Source organism: Phlebotomus papatasi, chromosome 1 (genome assembly GCF_024763615.1).
Source record: "Phlebotomus papatasi isolate M1 chromosome 1, Ppap_2.1, whole genome shotgun sequence".
NCBI classification, from domain to species: Eukaryota; Metazoa; Arthropoda; class Insecta; order Diptera; family Psychodidae; genus Phlebotomus; species Phlebotomus papatasi.
In genome coordinates, this window is record NC_077222.1 from 62,024,987 (window position 1) to 62,043,253 (window position 18,267).

At 32.9% G+C, this 18,267-nt stretch overlaps 1 protein-coding gene across 1 annotated transcript in view; it reads right to left on the reverse strand.

Moving 5' to 3' along the window:
• LOC129809611 (zinc finger protein rotund-like) overlaps positions 1-18,267 on the reverse strand; it is a 61,906-nt gene that overhangs the window by 18,086 nt on the left and 25,553 nt on the right. The gene's annotated exons all lie outside the window — the stretch shown is intronic.

Here is an 18,267-nt window from a genome sequence, read left to right on the forward strand (position 1 = left end):
CGACCTCAGCAACAACATATTAAAATTTAAAGAAAAAGCATCGTCTAGTTTTCGAAATATTCGAGATCGATTAATCGAAAATCGATTTTTCGATTAATCGGACCTTTAATTAATTCGGATGAAATTGGGGTGTCACAAGGGTTGTAGTACTCAACGAGAGCTTTCCAAAATACCAAAATTTTCGATTTCCGTAATGAGATTGTAAAGAATCTCAGCTAAAAATCATATTAGGGGAGACTGGGGCAAAATTTGTCAAAAGGAAAATTTTAATATTCAATATTTTCTAAAATAAAAGAGACTCAGGCTTGAAATTTTTATTATATTTAGATAGCCTTCATGAACCTTCTTACACTTACAAAGTTTCAGGAGATTCGAGGAAGGATTATGAAAAATAAAAAATAATGAAACTTTAAGCCCTATTTTTGGATTATTTGGCTTACAGAAAATATCAATACTGATTAGCTCAATTTAAGCACATTTCTCGTTAAGATAGAGAAAAATTATCTTCGACAAAGTTGTAGAGGAATAAACTTCTTATAAAAATATGTCTATTTGATATTTTTAACGTTTGCGAGAGTAAAACGTCACAAATTATCCGATGACTGACAAAATTTGCCCCAGCAATTTTGAGAATCTCCACAAAATCGACTTTTAGAAAATGATTCGAAAATCACATTTTCTTTCCAGATAGAGGAAAATAGTCTTCTGCAGTGTTGTAGAGCAGTAAATTTTCTATAAGAATATGCTCATTATAAAACGTTTAAGTTTTCTCAGAGCTCGTGAAAGAATTAAATATGCGTTTTGACAAGTTTTGCCCCAGTCTCCCCTAGTTACATCATAATAATTAAATCACTGATTGAGTAATCAGGAATTCTTGGGAATTCTGCAATTAATTTGTTGAAAATATTTAATTTTTTAGTAATATTCAGTTGATTTTGACAATCGCAGATTTTCAAGAGTACTTTGCACATAAACCTACTGAAAAACGGATTGATATACCAAAGAAAAGCAAAAACACTGATGTAAGGCACAACGTGAGATTTTTATTTTGTAAAGGAGATTTTGATTTAAAACATCTTATTCTAAATAAATTTTCAGTGGTAGAATATATACGGATCTAATGATATATTCATAAATATTTTAGATGCAATTTTGTAAAAATTGAACGATTTAGTCTGCGAATAAAAAATATTAAATCGTATAGCTCTAACACGGGTTTCAGATCAGAAGGTTAATCTTATTCTTCGTAATTTTTTTGGGAGATGATTGCACCGTGTTTTGTAAAATTGTTCGTAAATGTTTGTGGATTCCTATTGGATTCCTACTGTATACGATTTATGGAATGGTCTTAAATCGTATAATCCAAAAACAAGTTCGTAAAAGTTGGTACTTTTTCATCATGATGATCACTTGACAAGACTTTTTTATTCTTTTACAAATATTTGTTTGTATATGTTCGTAAACACACAAGAAACGTTTGTAAAATTTTGTCATTTGTTCGTAGGTTTTTGAGAAATAAAAAAATGTTTGTAAAAGAACAAAAAATGTTCGTCAAGTGATCATGTTACGAACAATGTTTGTGAAAAAGTACAAACTTTTACGAACTTTTTAGTGGGTTACACGCTTTACGAGTATTTCGTAGGCCACCAGTAGGAATACACAAACATTTACGACGATCAATTTTACGAAATTACTTTTTTCTGTGTAATAGTAAATCATTTTTTTTACCATCATTGTCAAACTGTATTAAAAATTTATTCTTTGTGAAAAGTCCAAATTAGTATTTCAACAAAATATCTAATTCAAATAAAATGAATCAATGAGCAAATCCTATTCATATTCAAAATCCCATAGTCAACAGATTACAAATCTCACCCGAATAGAGTCATTTATAAATAAATTTTTCCTCATACAAAAAAACCCAATAAACCGCTTCATTCTTTTTGCAAAACAGTTTCATTTGAAATTGACTAATCATGTGCCAAAAAATTGCTATTTTTTTCCATCTCTCCATGTGAGATTAACAACATTTTTTTAATAACCATATTTATTTGAAAGTCTTCTAGTCTTTAATGTTGTTAAATAAATTGATACTAAAACCAATGGGATTTTTCTCAATTCAGAATCAATTATATCAGAAGCAGATGTTTTAATGGACAATTTCGCCTCATCAATACCTTATTAGGTTCCATATACAGAATGGAATTAATAAAAAAAAACAAGAATAATTTCCATAATTTCGGAGAGAGAGAAAGAAGTTATTCACATAGAAATCTCGTGACATTTTTGTGGATGAGAATCAATTTCCATATGGAAGAAGAGCTAATACTTGTCGAGATAATTAGAAAAGCGCCAAAAATGTCAACGAATTTGAATACAAATGCTGCTTTCCGGTGAAAATTTACATAATTCTATTCATATTCTGTAGTGTGCAGCATGATTCTTGGGAGGTAAAATATATTTTTAGGCAAATGAATTGAATAGAGGATATTTTGTGAGTCAAAATGTATAACCAGGTACTGTTGGCATCCTTCAGGGGGTTCACGCATTTTTCGGGAAATTGAGGGAGATTTGTACTGAAAATTTGCAGAACGTGATGGCTATCGGGGTGGTTGCATAAAAACATCAATTCTGGGAGGTGCATTAAATCAAAAAATGTCTTACGCAAGTTACCAAAAAAAAGTCTCAAAATGAAATGCATTCTGTAAATTATGTATTCGGTTGAATCGATCAAATCTCTGAAAAAAATTCAACATTACCATCTCTTCCACTCGTAAACACATTCAAGCACACATTTAGAGCCTTTGACACTTTGGGACAACCATTATAATCACTATCCATAAGAAAATCTTATAAAATGAATGTCACTTCAATGGGCTGAGGAAGAGATTGAAAGTGACTTGGAGAAATGTTGAAGAGCTGCGATTGATGGAAATGTCATCATTTTCACCATATTTCCTTCACGAAAAATATCTAATTTCTAAATGAGTAAGAATCATCGAGTATAACGTTGTAATTTGCAATTCATCTTCAAAGTTTCTAATTTATCGAATTGTCGAATTATCGCATTTCTTTTACTTCATACAAAAAATCTTCAGAAATGCACAATTTTAAGGTGGTATACGTGGTATACTGGATAGAATACAATTGTATATAATTTCTGTATAACTTTTAGTATAAAATACTTTCAAAAACGTTCATGTAACCTATTTTCGACCAAATAAAGGACCTCCTAAACAGAGTATTTCTCATGGAATATCAATTGGAACCCATAAAACTCGAAAAATACCTCTTAGTAATTCGTTTCTCAGATAAAATGTCTTTGCAATCTGTTATAATCCTCCAATGTGTGTATCGGCTAAAATAGAGATTCATTGATTTATTTTAATTCGAAACCATTCACTAGTTACTAAGAATTTTCCAATTATCTTGCTAAGAATGATTCATTTTCCCATCAAACTTATTTTACTATAGAACGGATGAACCTGAAAATTCCAGATTTTCTGGAAGATTTTCCGGATTTTGAATATTATAAAATTTTTAAACAATAATGTCCTGTCATGCCATAAATCTAGGTAAGGCTTATTGATTAACCTGACTAAGGCGAGTTATGTCGAAAATAGACACAGGCTGATCCTGGAGAATATTCAGCTCGAAAAATTTAGCGGTAAAGGATCAGCCAAAACTATCATACACTGAGGATTTTGGATCAAGGATTAGCTCTTTCGCGTCTTTAGGGTAATGTCATGACTCGGGGAAAAAAGTTTTTTTTGGGTATTTACATTAATTGAAATCTATCTGTTCGTGCACGACATCATAATAGAAGGATGTAAGATTCTTGGCTCATTTTCTCAAGACTCCAGTTAGATTTCAATTAATGTAAATAGCCAAAAAGAAACTTTTTTCCCCGGGTCATATATGACCCTAAAGACGCGAAAGAGTTAGCGTTTACAGCATAAATTTCTATTCAATCTCCACAATTTGATTGCTGAAAGACTTCTTAAGTGCAATATCAATGGATTTTTCGTACAGAAAAATGCACTCTGACCTTCCCATTACTCCAATCTTAACGCACATTTTACGATATTGTGTACCATTATTCTCCACGTTTTTTCATCCAATTGACATTTCGAAAAGCATCTAAAAACACCTAAAGTGAAGCTTTTTATTTTCAGCACTGGCGCTGATGTCGCCTAATCCCCGCAATTTCACTAGACCTCATGAATTTGGAAGATCAGCCTGATCCTCCAAATTTTGGGCTGATCCCTGAGTGTATCGACACCAATCCTCATTTTTCGGGCTGATACCTAAGTCGATCCCTGTGTCTATTTTGGGCTTTAGGGGAACGCTCACTACTTTCGGACGACAGAAGCTTCGGACAGACAACTCAATTTCTTTGATGTTCTTAATGGATTAAATCCATGGTTATTTTCATAAAATTTGAGGCATTTGACTTAAAATAAATATACTATTATAACGGACCAAATTCATTAAAAACATATTGAAAAAAATGAATTGTTCGTAGCTTGAGTCGTCCGAAGGTAACGCGCTTTCCCCTAAAACTGGAAAAATTAAAGGATCAAATTGATCCAAATTTGATCCTTTTGCAGAGTATGGATCAAATTTTAAACGTTGAATGCACATTTATCATAATAGAACATGTTAATTTAATCCATCCGTTGCAAAAGGATCAAATTTGGATCAATTTAATCCTTTTATGTTTACCAGTGAATGTTGTACTCGTGCAGTGCGATAATTATAGATATTATCTAGGGGGAACTGGGGCAGTAATAAACTGGGGTAGTTGTAAACACTGTGATTTTTTTCATTAATTTTAAAACTCCAGAGGATAAAACCCATAAGCATTCATAGATACCATGGGGATGTATGTCCACAGATGAATTGGTCAATAAAATCCTAATACTTTAAAAATAAAAATAATTTTCCCCGAAAATGTAGATATTTCGATTATTTTGGGCATTTAGATTTCCACCTGGAAATTAAAAACTGTGTAAAATAATCGAAATGTAGCAATACCAGTTCTTTCCTACATCTTTTAGGATTATATTTATGCATTTACTAGGCAAATTGAGAATCACATTATTTTAAAAGAATTAATAATTGGTCAGAAAACAGCATTTGGGGTAGATGTAAACAGGCAATTTCAATTTCACAAAATGAGTAGGTAAAAGAGCGGGAAATTGACCTTCATGCGAAATATCTATAATTCATAGATTACGAAAAAAATTGGTGGCACTGTGTTCAATAAAAAGTCACATGATGTCAAAATATGGGGAAAATCCATTGAAAAATGTCTTTGATTTGCATGCTTTTAGTTTTTTTACTATTTTAATTATTCTTTGTAAAAAGTGTCGTGATTTTTTGAAAAATATACAGTCTTTATATATCTCTTAAGTAATTAAAATAATCGAGAGTGGTGCAAAGTTAATTTCAAGGGTGGAAAAAAGGGTGTTTACATCCTCCCCAGAAAGTGTTTACTTCTACCCCAGGTATTTTGTGAAAAGAGAAAAATGCACAGTGACACAAATTTTATTTTTATGGAAAACTCAATTGTTTTCCAGCATCCGCATTACCCGCAATGAATTGCCTATACCCAAGGGTAAAACATGAGCTAAGAAAGATTTTCCAAAAAATTACGGTGTCCTTGGAAAATCACCTCAAATTCGCATCTATCGAAAATGGTTACATGTGCCCCAGTCTCCCCTATGATCTTAAACATGAGCTTTATCCAAGTGTATGGAATAAGGCCTTAATAAGTACTTATTGAGTCCTTAATTAAGTCATTTTTAAGCGAAGTACTGTCATCTCGTCATTTCGTCTTTTAATGCATAAACTCCTGTTCCGGGATCCGGGAGTCTAAATTTTGCTAAAATATATTTTTTTCAATCATCCTATTGATTTTCTTTTCCTAGATGCATAAGGAATGCTTCTTTAAAGACATTTGAGGTGATCTAGGGGCAACTTGTTCATTGTATCAAGAATACAAGTGTTTGTTTTTTTATTTTTATTTTTATATAAAAATTATCAAAAATTAAAAAAATATAGCCGTTAGGGTAACTACTTTAAAAGTGCTTAGTCATTAGTCCCTTAATTTACTTAATGAAAAATATTTTTTTTCATTTCCTCAATTAAAAAACTACTTAATTAAGGGCTTTAATACCGTCCTTAATTATGTACTTATTTTTAAGGCTAAGTTATGTCATTCGCCACGAAGCGGTAACTTTTGTCTCATTTTCATATAATTTATTGCCTTTATCGGTAGTTGGTTGATCTAAAAATTCTTAGAATTAAGTCATTCCGTTAAGACTTTATTAGGCACTTAAGCCGGGAATTTTCTTTTCGAAAGGGAGAATTGAAGATGAAAACCCTCATTTAATTAGATCCTAAAAACCAAACAATTTACTTGAGTGATATACAATTTAAGCTGGAACGCTTTGACAAATCGGTCCCATATATTTTCCTAAGGTTTTTTTCTACTGTCCAATACTTTATTGAAACAGTAAAATGAAATTTGCAACAAGTGACAGGGACTTAAGGCATTAGGTATGAATTGGAAAGCAATTTAGAATGGAACATTTTGGAGTTCCTTCATTAATTAATTAATATTTAAATTAAACGTGTTCAACGTGCTCCTAAAGTCACGACTTGCCCAAATTTTTTGACCACAACTTGCTGGCTTCAAATAAGGAAGTTTTTGGATTTTCTATTCTCCTTATTGTGCGTGAGAATATACACCTATTAAGAAACAATTAATCTCCCGCACAAATGTTTCTTTCCTCCTTGTCCAAATTTGGCGGTGAATTGTCATCGAATTCATTTACGCACAAGAGTGATTTGTGAAATAATGTTGATTGTGTTGATACATTGTCTACCCAACTCGGATATTTAGCTCTCTCGTGGGAGATTTAGCGGGGAGAGTGAGGCAGAGGGCACAGTCCAAGAACTTGTGAGAGTTGGCCAGCGCGCGACTTGTTGAAATAACCTTCTGTCAAGGAGAATTCATCAATCAATCAAAGTTAAGCAGCTAAAATGTTTGGTGATTATTAAAAAGTTTCTGTATGTGCCCACCAGACAGATAAATATTCTTCTTGCTGGGCTAATAGTTAGAATTTATTGGATGCAAAAGTTACTAACCAGGATTATCCTAAAAATGTCTTACGGACATTTTTAGAATAATGCACTGTATCATGGAATTTTCCCCCTTGAAAAATTTTTAGATGGTTAAATGTCACGATAGTTATGAATTGCAAATTAAAAATCTAAAAAGCAACAAACAGCATGTTTATCCTTTGAATTATAAATTAACAAAATTCATTCAAAAGTGATTTTTAAAAATTATAATTTTTGAGAATAACACAAGAGGAAGTGTATTAAAGACTTTCCTCAATCAAAAATTCTGGAATGTATAAATAGCGTTAAAACTGCAAGACATTCAAATTGATTGATCAAAATTTGAGATCCAGCAGAAACTCGTTATTAATCAGCCTCTTAAAAATCTCCGGCGCAGATCATGAGAAATACCCAAGTCATCCATCATGGGCTACACCTTGCAGCCAAAAGCAAGTGCAGAACTTTCGAAATGGTCAAGAGAGCATTGAGTGTCGCCTGATGGGCTCACAGTGCTCAGACTCCCCATTTGGGATGGACCCGGTGGAGAGTCGCCAGATCAATTTGCCAATCGGCACAATTGCGGACATCGCACCTCTGTGAGATGCTAATGCGATTGTACACAGTGGAAGCTCGGCGTGGCGCAAGAAGGAGGAGGAGATTAGAAAGCACTATACTCATTAGAAATTTTCACATGCAAAAGCCACTGTGAGTACATTGTCCGGTCATTGCGATTGGCCAGGAGATTCACAAATATCTTTGAAATAGTGTGTGCGTTACATTGAGCTTTCTAACAGATTTTAAAAGATAATTTACTGAAAGAGGTTTAAGACTGTCCTTATTTGGGGAGCTATTTTCGGTTTAACTAATTAGACCTCTCACTCGTAGAAATTTGTTACTTAGCTATCAATAACTCCGTATGTGTTAAGTATTAAGTATATAGCCAAATGAAAGGATTTCGTATAGGAAATCTTTTAACGTGAATTCAATATAAAATAACAATCTCATTAAATATAGAAAATTAATAATTACCTTAAAAAATTTTTTTTGCGAATTTTTTATGTTTTTCATTTTATTATGTTAATTAAATCGTGGGCACTTTCAGAGATTTTTTAAAATTATTTTTCGATGTTTTTTTTTAATATTAAAATATCGAATTCAGACTTGAAATGCATGTGATTACAAGTAAGTTTTTTTTTAGCAATAGTTACACATATTATATTAATTTAGCAATTTTTATCTGAAAAGAAAACATCGAAAAATTAAATAAACTTGGAAATAATATTTCTAGTTCAAGTTGAGCAATTCGAATATCCAAAACATCGATTGAGGGAGTTTGAGAACAACATTATGTCTTTTGTAAAAAAAAGTTCAGTATTTGGTAAATTGAAAAAATGCTGTAAAATTGTTTTGAGACTTCTTTAACAAACTAAGATTAGTTATATGATTGTCACGCCTAATACGGACTTAAGACTAGAGGTTCGGCTCAGTTTCCGAAAGTCACGAATTTCTAATTAACAAATAATTACACAAAGATTTTCAAGTTCTAGAAGATAAAGACATATAAAGGTTCCATTTGATAAAATTCACTCAGAATGTAAAGACTTGTAAAGAAAACAACTGGATCTTGTACAAAATTTTGTCAAAAGGATTTTCTGATAAAAAAGAAATAATTTAGGGTAAAACAGTCTCATTCAGAACCTGCTCCAAATGATAAATTTAAAAAACAGAATGTTTTCTTATTAAAAACAGTAATAAACTCTAATTTGGAATTTATTGGGTTAGGTTTTGGAATGTCCTCATTAAAACTGAATAGATCAAATGGATCAAAACAAATACCTTGATGCCAACAGTGGCAAAAAAGCGATTCACACACCCTACTGCTTAAAAAAAGGTTTCAAAAGTACGGAAATGCCAAGTTATGTTTGTGTAGCATATTTTGTATATTGCACAATTTCGCTATAGTGCCAGTTTTACTGCATATAATAATAGTGTGGATCTTATCTGGCTTCTATTATTACAATTTTTGATTATTATTTATTTTTCTTTTTATTTAATCAGATGGTAAACATGTTTAATTTTATTTATTTATTTTTGTTCATGTCTTTAATTTTGTATATAATGCATGTTCCCTACTCGAGGTTTAACCTAGTTCCCAAAAGTTCTTAAAAAAATAATTTTAATGGTTTCTGAAAATCTGATGGGTATTTTTCTCTTAATATGCAATTCTGAGTCAAAATTATTCTAAAAAAATATTGTCTTATATGAAATTAGAGAACCTAAGACATATTGGTAAACCTTATGCCGAAAATACACACAAGGTAATCTTCGAGAATACTCAGCTTGAAAAATTTGGCGGTAAAAGATCAGCCCAAACAATCGTACACTGGGGATTTATGATTATGGATTAAGATTTTTTACGTAAATTTATAATAAATCTAGTCTTATAGATTTAAAATTTTAAGACAATACGTATCATCCCTTTCTATGTTCTTTTTCAATTGACATGTACTCAAAAACACCCACAGTGACGTTTTATATTTTTACTAATGACGCTGATGTCGCTAGTCCTCGTAAATTTCACTAGACCTCGTGAATTTATAAGCTGAGCTTAATCCCCAAAATTTTGGGCTGATCTGAGTGGTTTGTCGATGTTAATCCTCATTCTTCGAGCTGATTCCTAAGCTGATGCCTATGTCTATTCTGTGCTTTAGATCGGGAGTCTGTAAGTTTTTATAAAGATCCTGTCTTGGCCTGAATAGAATTCAACTCAAGGTTTAAGATCTCCGTAAGAGCGTCTTCAGACTAGAGGTTTATCCCAGTTCCCGAGGGTCTCAAAACCGTAAACAGGAACCGATTTTATTGATTTTTCAAAATGTAATAGGTCATTTGCCCTTAATAATCCAATCCTAAGTCAAAATTTTCCAAAAAATCTTCACTGATAAGATATTAGAGAAGTTAAGCCCTATGGCTAAGCCTTGGGTCTGAAGCCCGTATAAGAGAGGCTCCTTGTTAAAGACACATTCCTTCTACTCTATGTAATTATCAATTACCGTAATATAGAACAAAAATGGGTCCCGGTCAAAATCCCGAATTCTTAAAAGTGCTACTCCCACGATTGCACCCGCGCTTGATGGAGCAAAGGGAAATTTTCTAAGACTTGGAAAATTATTCTACACATTATCCTCCATATAATTTCATCCATTTCAGGATTTTGAACATTCCGGATTTTGGCTTTCGGGATTTTGGCTTTCGAGACTTTGGCCCTTTCTGGTTTTTGGCGTTTGGGATTTTGGCTGCCTCCGAAGAAAAACACTAATTTATTTAAAGAAGATTTAAGTTGTACATAGCACTAATTAGTGCTACTACCCTATTGGTAAATGAATAAAATTGTTTGAGCTGTTTTCCAAATTAAATAAGAGACACGGTTTTTAAGGGTTAGAAGGACGTTGGATAGATAAAGAAAACACATTTGTAACCTCTGTAGGCCTTGTAGGCCGTTTCAAGTAATGTTGGGGGCGGTCTTCGAAGTACAGAACTCAATATCCCTTTCTGTTTGGCTCTAGGCCGGCAGTTAGTGCACAGAAAAACAGACAAACACCACGTCATCGCGTCACTATACAATTCCAAGAACTAATAAAAATATTCCAATTAATGTTAAAATATATAATAACAAAGATTGATGAAATATTCTTCTGCCTTTGAAATCAATAAATAAAACTACAACATAATCTATATTTTAATATTTTTTAAAGGACCACTAAAGCAATTATAAAGATACTCAGATACGCATAAAAGAGTTTCTTTTATTAATGTCTTTAAAAAAGTGTTTCTAAATGAATTATGAATATTCAGTAAATTCGATTTTATGAAAAAATAGTTCAAAAATTGAAAGCATTTTTGTGAATCTTAAAGTGTATTTTGTTTGATGCAATGTCGCCCAAATTTAGCACAGTCTTGCCAAAAAACACACCCATTATCTCTTTTAGATTAGAGCTAATCAAGCAAATAAGAAAATTCAGATATGACTTTCCTCGTTGATAACACGGTTTTATCTAAAAAAAAAAGCCAAAAATTGCAACAATCCGCCTTGACCAATTCGATAAAAAAAAATGTTATGCAAATGAGGAAATTGGACGAATGTTCGAAAAAAAAATTCAATGTCTTTCTAAGCAATGATAAGAGATATTTGCCTCAGAATTGGGACTAAAAGTCATCCCAAGTCTGATGTCTTATCGTCAATGAGACCGAAATTGTTTGGGAAAAAAAGTGTAAACAACGTGTGAGTTTTGAACTCTTTTAATCGCGCATGAAGTATATTTTTGAAATAGTAGAGAGATGGTTGTTTCTCTTTTTTTTTATTTTATTTTGCTGGCAGAGATAGAGATTAGAGGCATATTTTAAAAATTGTGTTGTTATCTGGGATTGTGTGTTTGTGTGACTCGGATTTTTTTTATTTAGCCAAAAGTGGCTGAATATTTTGGCAAAAGTTTCTTCGTGATTGCGTTCTCCTTCATCAAAAAATTGATGGTGCCGGATGGTTTGGAAATTTCAATACCAGTTTTCGGCATATTTTGCACACCAGCAAAAGAACGAAATGCAAATTTTTTTCAATGTGTAATTTCCCAAAAATAGCCGGAGGAATGAGTTGCTTGGCTAAAAATAGTTGTGCTTGTCTTAATCGTATCACACTCTTTAAAATATTTTATTTTTTTCAAAAAGCGATACCTCTAATCGGTGCAATTGAAATTAATGCCAAATTGTCAGATTATTAATTTATGGGTTAGCATTTGAGAAATTGTCTTTCAAGGTTTCTCAAGCGAGTTTTTTTTCTGTTCCGTGGGTTCGCGTCGTTTTTCACATGACAATCTCGGTCTCATAATTGCTTCTCATTTTGGAAGCATAAGGAAGTCTCTCTCTCTTGCTAATCTGATCACTTCGAAGTTTGATTAATGGACAAACGAGGCACTTGAAAATCTATTTGATAATTAGGGAGATTTTAAATGAAGAGAAAGACCAAGAGAATTTCGCCATATAACCAAAATATACAATTGTACCATTTATTCGGTAGGCGCAGAAATCAGTGAATTAAACTCTTTCATATATCTTTTGCCCATTTTGAAAATTTCTATATGATTGCCACTTAAGCCCCTTGATTTGTTCCCTCTTGCACAGCACTTTGGATGACTTGGAGTCGCGCAAAGTGATTCGCTCTTCGACAATTTGGCAAATTGCTTAATTGGTGAATTGCGCTCTCAAAAGAATCCCACGCATCCGGTCAAAAATTCACCCAACATTCATCCATCAATCGTTATGTTTTTTCCTAACTCTTCTATTTCGATGATCACTTGTGACTTCTTTCTTTCATTTTTTTTTTACTAGCCCACGTCCCAAAGGTGGAGAAAGGATGACGCGAAGAACTTATCTATCCAATTGACATTTTACTCCTAAATATTCACTTGATTATTATTAATACCAGCAACTGAGACAGAGAGAGCCCCTCAATCCCCACAATGATGAAAAACGTATCCATTAAAATTAACGGCAACTCGTTAGTGTTGCGATTCGTCACTCAGAAATATCTCGATGTGCCTCAAAAATGCCCATTGATTTGATTTTATGATGGCTTTTAATATCATTTTGCCGATGTGGAATCAATTGATGACAAATAATAATGATTTTAAGAAATTTATGCATGTCTCTGGTCTTTCTCGCCTTTTATATTTATAATGGGTGGCTGTCTCAGCGGGTTTTTTCCTCAGTCACTTTGGGAGATGATGAACCTGACGCACAAGTCGATTGGAGGTATTAGTGACACCGTATCTTATTATCTACAAATTTTCAAATACTATACATTAAGCTTTCTTAAAATAATGTTATCATTCAAGTTTTTTTTTTGCCTTTCATTACGGTTAATCCCTTTATTAGCGATAAAAAGGAATTAAACCTTACATATAAGCACTAGGCACATTATGGAGGTATTTCGGAATTAACACAAAAAGCAAAATAGATATTTACACAATTTCGCCTTTTTCAGAAATTCAGTGCTTATGGTTCCGACACACCTTTTAGATCAGGAAAATTTCATGAAGTCGAAATTCGAATCAATTTCTTTCTCATATACTTTGCATATGTCTATCTCATTCTCTCGTACTCTTCTTCTTTTTTAAACATCACTCCAAATTCAATTTAGCTCAATCGAATTTGGTATGCGAAAGAATGAGATAGTTATATACAAAACATGTGAGAAAGAAAGAGATCCCACTTTCCCCTTTATGAAATTTTCCTGATCTAAAAGGTGTGCCTGAACCATTAAGATGCTATATTTAAAAAAAAATGGGTTGAAACATTTTGAGAAAAAAAATTATTAAAAAAAAAAAATAAAAATAAAAAGTTCAATTGTCCAAAAGACTTCTTTTAATTAAGAGTTTAGCTAGATGGATTAATTTCAAAATTTTCGGAAAGGGATTCTTGGAGAAATTTTAATTTAAGACAGTAGACAAACGGTTAGGTAAATACCCTTGAAACTCTTAAAATCTGTGATCTTGCTTAATTTTTGGAAATCAGAGACCTTCGAAAAGGGGGTTAAACCTTTAAGTAAAATCCATGTGGCTTTTAATAATTTTTTTTTCAAAGTTCGTTATAAGTTTTGAATGAAAAAACTAATTTAAACTTTAAAGAAGCTACTTTAACGACAACTGGAACTTAATAGTTCAATTCCTTAAATTCAAAGTTCAATTTCTTTCTGCAACATTTAATAAGATTTTAATTAAGTACTGTGAATGTTGGTTACTTTGCACCCCTGCCTTTTGTAAGTTTTTCTTTAATTCTAGAACTTAAGGATGATAGTTAATCCATCCTTAAGTGCTTGTGCTAGAATTTAAGAAAAGCTGATGAAAAGCAGGGGTGCAAACTCAGCCGCAGCTACGGTACCAGTTTATTTAGGGATTTTTTAATAAAATTGAATAGGTTATGCAACTCTTGCTCTTTTTTAATTTTGAAGATTTTTTGCACATAATCCGTGAATGTTTTTAAGTGACATCCTAAATCTGGTTCAGACATAGGCGAAGTGTTTCAAGTTTCGCACAAATTCTGGCTTCGAACATTTCACACTTTTTCCATATTTCTTTAATGATTCTGACCTATTTATGGCTATATAATTTACTAGGTCAGATTAATTGAAGAAATATGGAAAAGGTGTGAAATGTTCCAAAGCCTTCCTTACTATCCTAAATTTGTCTGAGATTAACTCTTTCTATTTTAATTTGGAATACTTTTCTTTGCTTGGATTTAGCAATCTGTAACGAACAAAGTATATTTCTGTTGGGTTTCAGAACTGCTGTGTATTGAATCATATGCTGCCCAAGACTAAATTCCTAAGTCTAAAAGGAGTACTGAGAAACTTTCTGAAAGGGTCATAACCTAAAAGGCTCTATTTCATCAAAGCAAATGGGTCAAACTGATCCTTTTCTTTAAAAAAATCACTTCAGTGATCCAAGTAAAGGGTACCCTGCAGTGTCCCTTTGAAACGTTCTCCAACTTGAAATTTAAAAAAGAAAAACAAGATCAGATGTCAGTTATGCGGTTTTCTAGAGAAGTCTATTGAAAAGTTACTAATAAAAATCCCTGAAATTCCATGTAATTTAAAGGTTTTCAGCAGTGATACTATTGCATCGTACTTTACAGTATATGTATGAAAAAATGGGCCAGTTCAGATGACTAGAGGCTATATTAAAACTCATTTATGAAAAATTTATGAATTAAGTACAACCTTACTAAGCCTAGTTAGTTTCTCTTGGATTTGGCTATTTGAAAATACACAGCGCATTTCCCATATATTCATGTATTATCCTAAAATTGTGGAATGTTTTTGTGTAACTGAAACTACCTAACCCTCTCTTATTTTATCTATTTAAAAAAGTTCTCGATAGAGCCTAGTAGGGTAGACTGAGGCAAAATTTGTCAAAACGAAAATTTATATATTCACTATTTTCTAAAATAAAAGAGACTGAGGCTTGAAATTTTTATTATAGATAGCCTTCATGAACCTTCTTAAACTTACAAAGTCAAGGGATTCGAGGAAGGATTATGTAAAATAAAAAATAATGAAATTTTGAGCCCTATTAGCCCTATAAGATAGAGAAACATTTGCGAGTTTGCGAGAGTAGAACGTCACAAATTATCTGAAGACTGACAAAATTTGCCCCAGCAATTTTGAGAATCTCCACAAAATCGACTTTTAGAAAATGATTCGAAAATCACATTTTCTTTCGAGATAGAGGAAATGTTGTAAAATGCAATGTTGTAGAGCAGTAAATTTCCTATAAGAATATGCTCATTATAAAAAGTTTAAGTTAAGAATTAAATATGCGTTTTGACAAGTTTTTCCTCAGTCTCCCCTATCTTTCTGTTAACAAGAAATACGCAGGAATAAGGCCAAATACCTATTCAACCATTGAAATATTTTTTCTTTTCAAAATAAAGGATATTTAAAAATTATGGGGATAAGTAGGGGAAAGCGCGCTACATTCGGACGACTCAAGCTTCGGACAATTCAATTTTTTCTCTATGTTCCTTATTGATTTCACCCATAGCTCTTTTCTGAAAATTTGAGGCATTGGACTAGCTATTAAAATATAATATTATAATGGGCCAAATTCATTTATAATAATAATAATGCTGGCGCAACATTCCATGAAGGAACCAGGCCTTCCCGCAAGGGGATTTCTAGACATGCATTATTATTTTTTCTTGTACGGGATGAGGTTGTCAGTCCCCCCATGCCCGTGGAATCAAGTGCAGTGAAGCTCACTGGATGCAATCCGATCACCTTTAACGCCAGAAAAATTCCTGGTGACCTAAAGGGGATTCGAACCCGAAACACTTACATCATAGAGCGAGTGCTCTACCACTTGACCCTGAGTGCCTCTTTCATTCATTTATAACACATTGAAAAAAATAATTTGTGCGAAGTATAAATCGTACGAAGGTAGCACGCTTTTCCCTACCTTCGATTACATAAGACTAAAAAAATCTATTAGATCCTTAGGAAAAGTGTTTTAATTCTTAGAAAGTATTTATTAAAGAAAATTGAAGTTATAACGAAACATTAGAAGAAGCTACAGTTATTAGGCATTTCTAATTACTTTGTCCCGAGGTCGAAGACCACCAAAGACTAAAAGCTCTGGAGACACAAGAATTATCATCGTCTGACGAAAACAACGGTATAATCCTTTCTTAATCTCAATGCAGGCTATATTGCTTGACTCAGCAGAGTCCTAACTCTATGATTCAGAATCAGGAACAATCAAATTTATCTCGACTGAAGTATATAAAATAAGTAAAATTTTGCTTTCACAACAGCCTTGGGTGATTAATTTACTGTAATCGTTATGGGTTGCATGTTCATTGGAAGAATTTGAGGAATTTCTATGTAACCAAAGTCCTTGGGGTAGTATACCTTTCGGTCAAACAAAAACTGTCATTCCTTGGCAAATCCTCACGCACAATTAAGTGTGTTCATTTCTCAAAAGTATTTTATAAAAAAAAAACTTTCTTTCCCTTGTTGCTGTGCTCGAGAAAATTGTTGGAACCCGACAAAGATTAAAACATTTAGTGCGGTCAGTTACATTTAGTATTGTATGACTGAGAGCGAGAGAAAAAAAAATAAAGGCTGTCTTGCGTAAGAGTGACGACTTTTCTGCGTGATCTTAGCACGTAGAAATTTGCAGTAATTTAATTTTCACCTGTGAATTCACCGCAAGATGATAAGTTTCTCATTATTATTAATGAAGTTACACACTGTTGTGTTTTTTTCCTCTCATGTGCCTTTCGGCTGCAGTTTGAAATCATAATTTTGACGGGTTCATCGGGAGCGGAAAAAATAAGAATATCCAGTAGCTAATTTGTCTGGGTGATCTTCTCACATGGATGACTCGCCGGATCCGGATTTATTCGTGCTATATGTGTATATAATTATTGTTTGGGGCTAGTGGCCGGCCGGACGGATGGGGGGGAAGAAAGATATTGTCGTACGTCGTGAAAATATTTGCATAAATCAACAAAAATTGATTAACTAACAAATGTGTATGTAAATTTGTCTAGTTTTGTCCCTTGTGTTGTTGAAAGAAAAATGCAGTAGCTTCTTCACAAATTTGACAAAAGACAACATCAAACAGCCATTGGTGAACCCACAAGGAGGCCCCACTGGACACACTTCTCTGATTGTGACATGGGGAAGAGGGGCTCCTCTCCTGGCCCCGAAAAAACACCCAAGTTAGACCCACACAGGTGAAGAGCCAGAGAGTGAGGTGAAAGAGCAGAAAAAAATCAACACAGACGAGAGAGATCTATGGACAAAAACGACCGAGGAATAATGAACAAGTTGTGTGAAGAGAATATGAACAAAAAAAAAATTCTGTTAATAAATTGTTTGCTTTAGCATTTTTAAATTAAATATTAGACATTTACGTTCACCAAACAATCAGCAAATAGAAATCACATCATCGAATATAACTGATTTTTCTCGATCTTCTATCTTAACTACTCATTACCTTTTCCCCCAAATCTCAATATTATATACCTTTTCACTCTTTTGCCGATCGCATTGTCAGTTTATTTTCATAACACTGTACCAACAAGCACAATTGGACAAAAAAGACATTCACAATTGTATATGGGTACACAAAACATGGTATGGAGCAGGTGTACGAGATTTATCGATGAGATTGAGTGGTTTGCGTAGAAAGCCATCCTCAAACAAAAGTGGATCATTCGCCAAAGATCAAACCACCCCGAGGACAATGCAATTTATTCTGCCATGTCTCTCAGAATTGCCCAAAAATATTCTCAAGTCAAACAAGAAAAAAAAAACCCGCGCAATTCCCATTTCACAATATAAACCAACGAACATCAGATCATTTTCACTCGCCACTTAATTATGCGTCTCACAAAAGTTTTCAATAGCAATTCAAATTAGGCGTATCGATCTCCATGTACAAAATAAAAAAAATATTCGGGTGTATCGCACAATCCATCATGAAACGAATAAACTTGAATTAATTTTATATTATGCATAATTTATAACGAAATTCAATGTTTCAATTTTTTTCCTGGGGTATTTGGCTGTGACAAGCAATA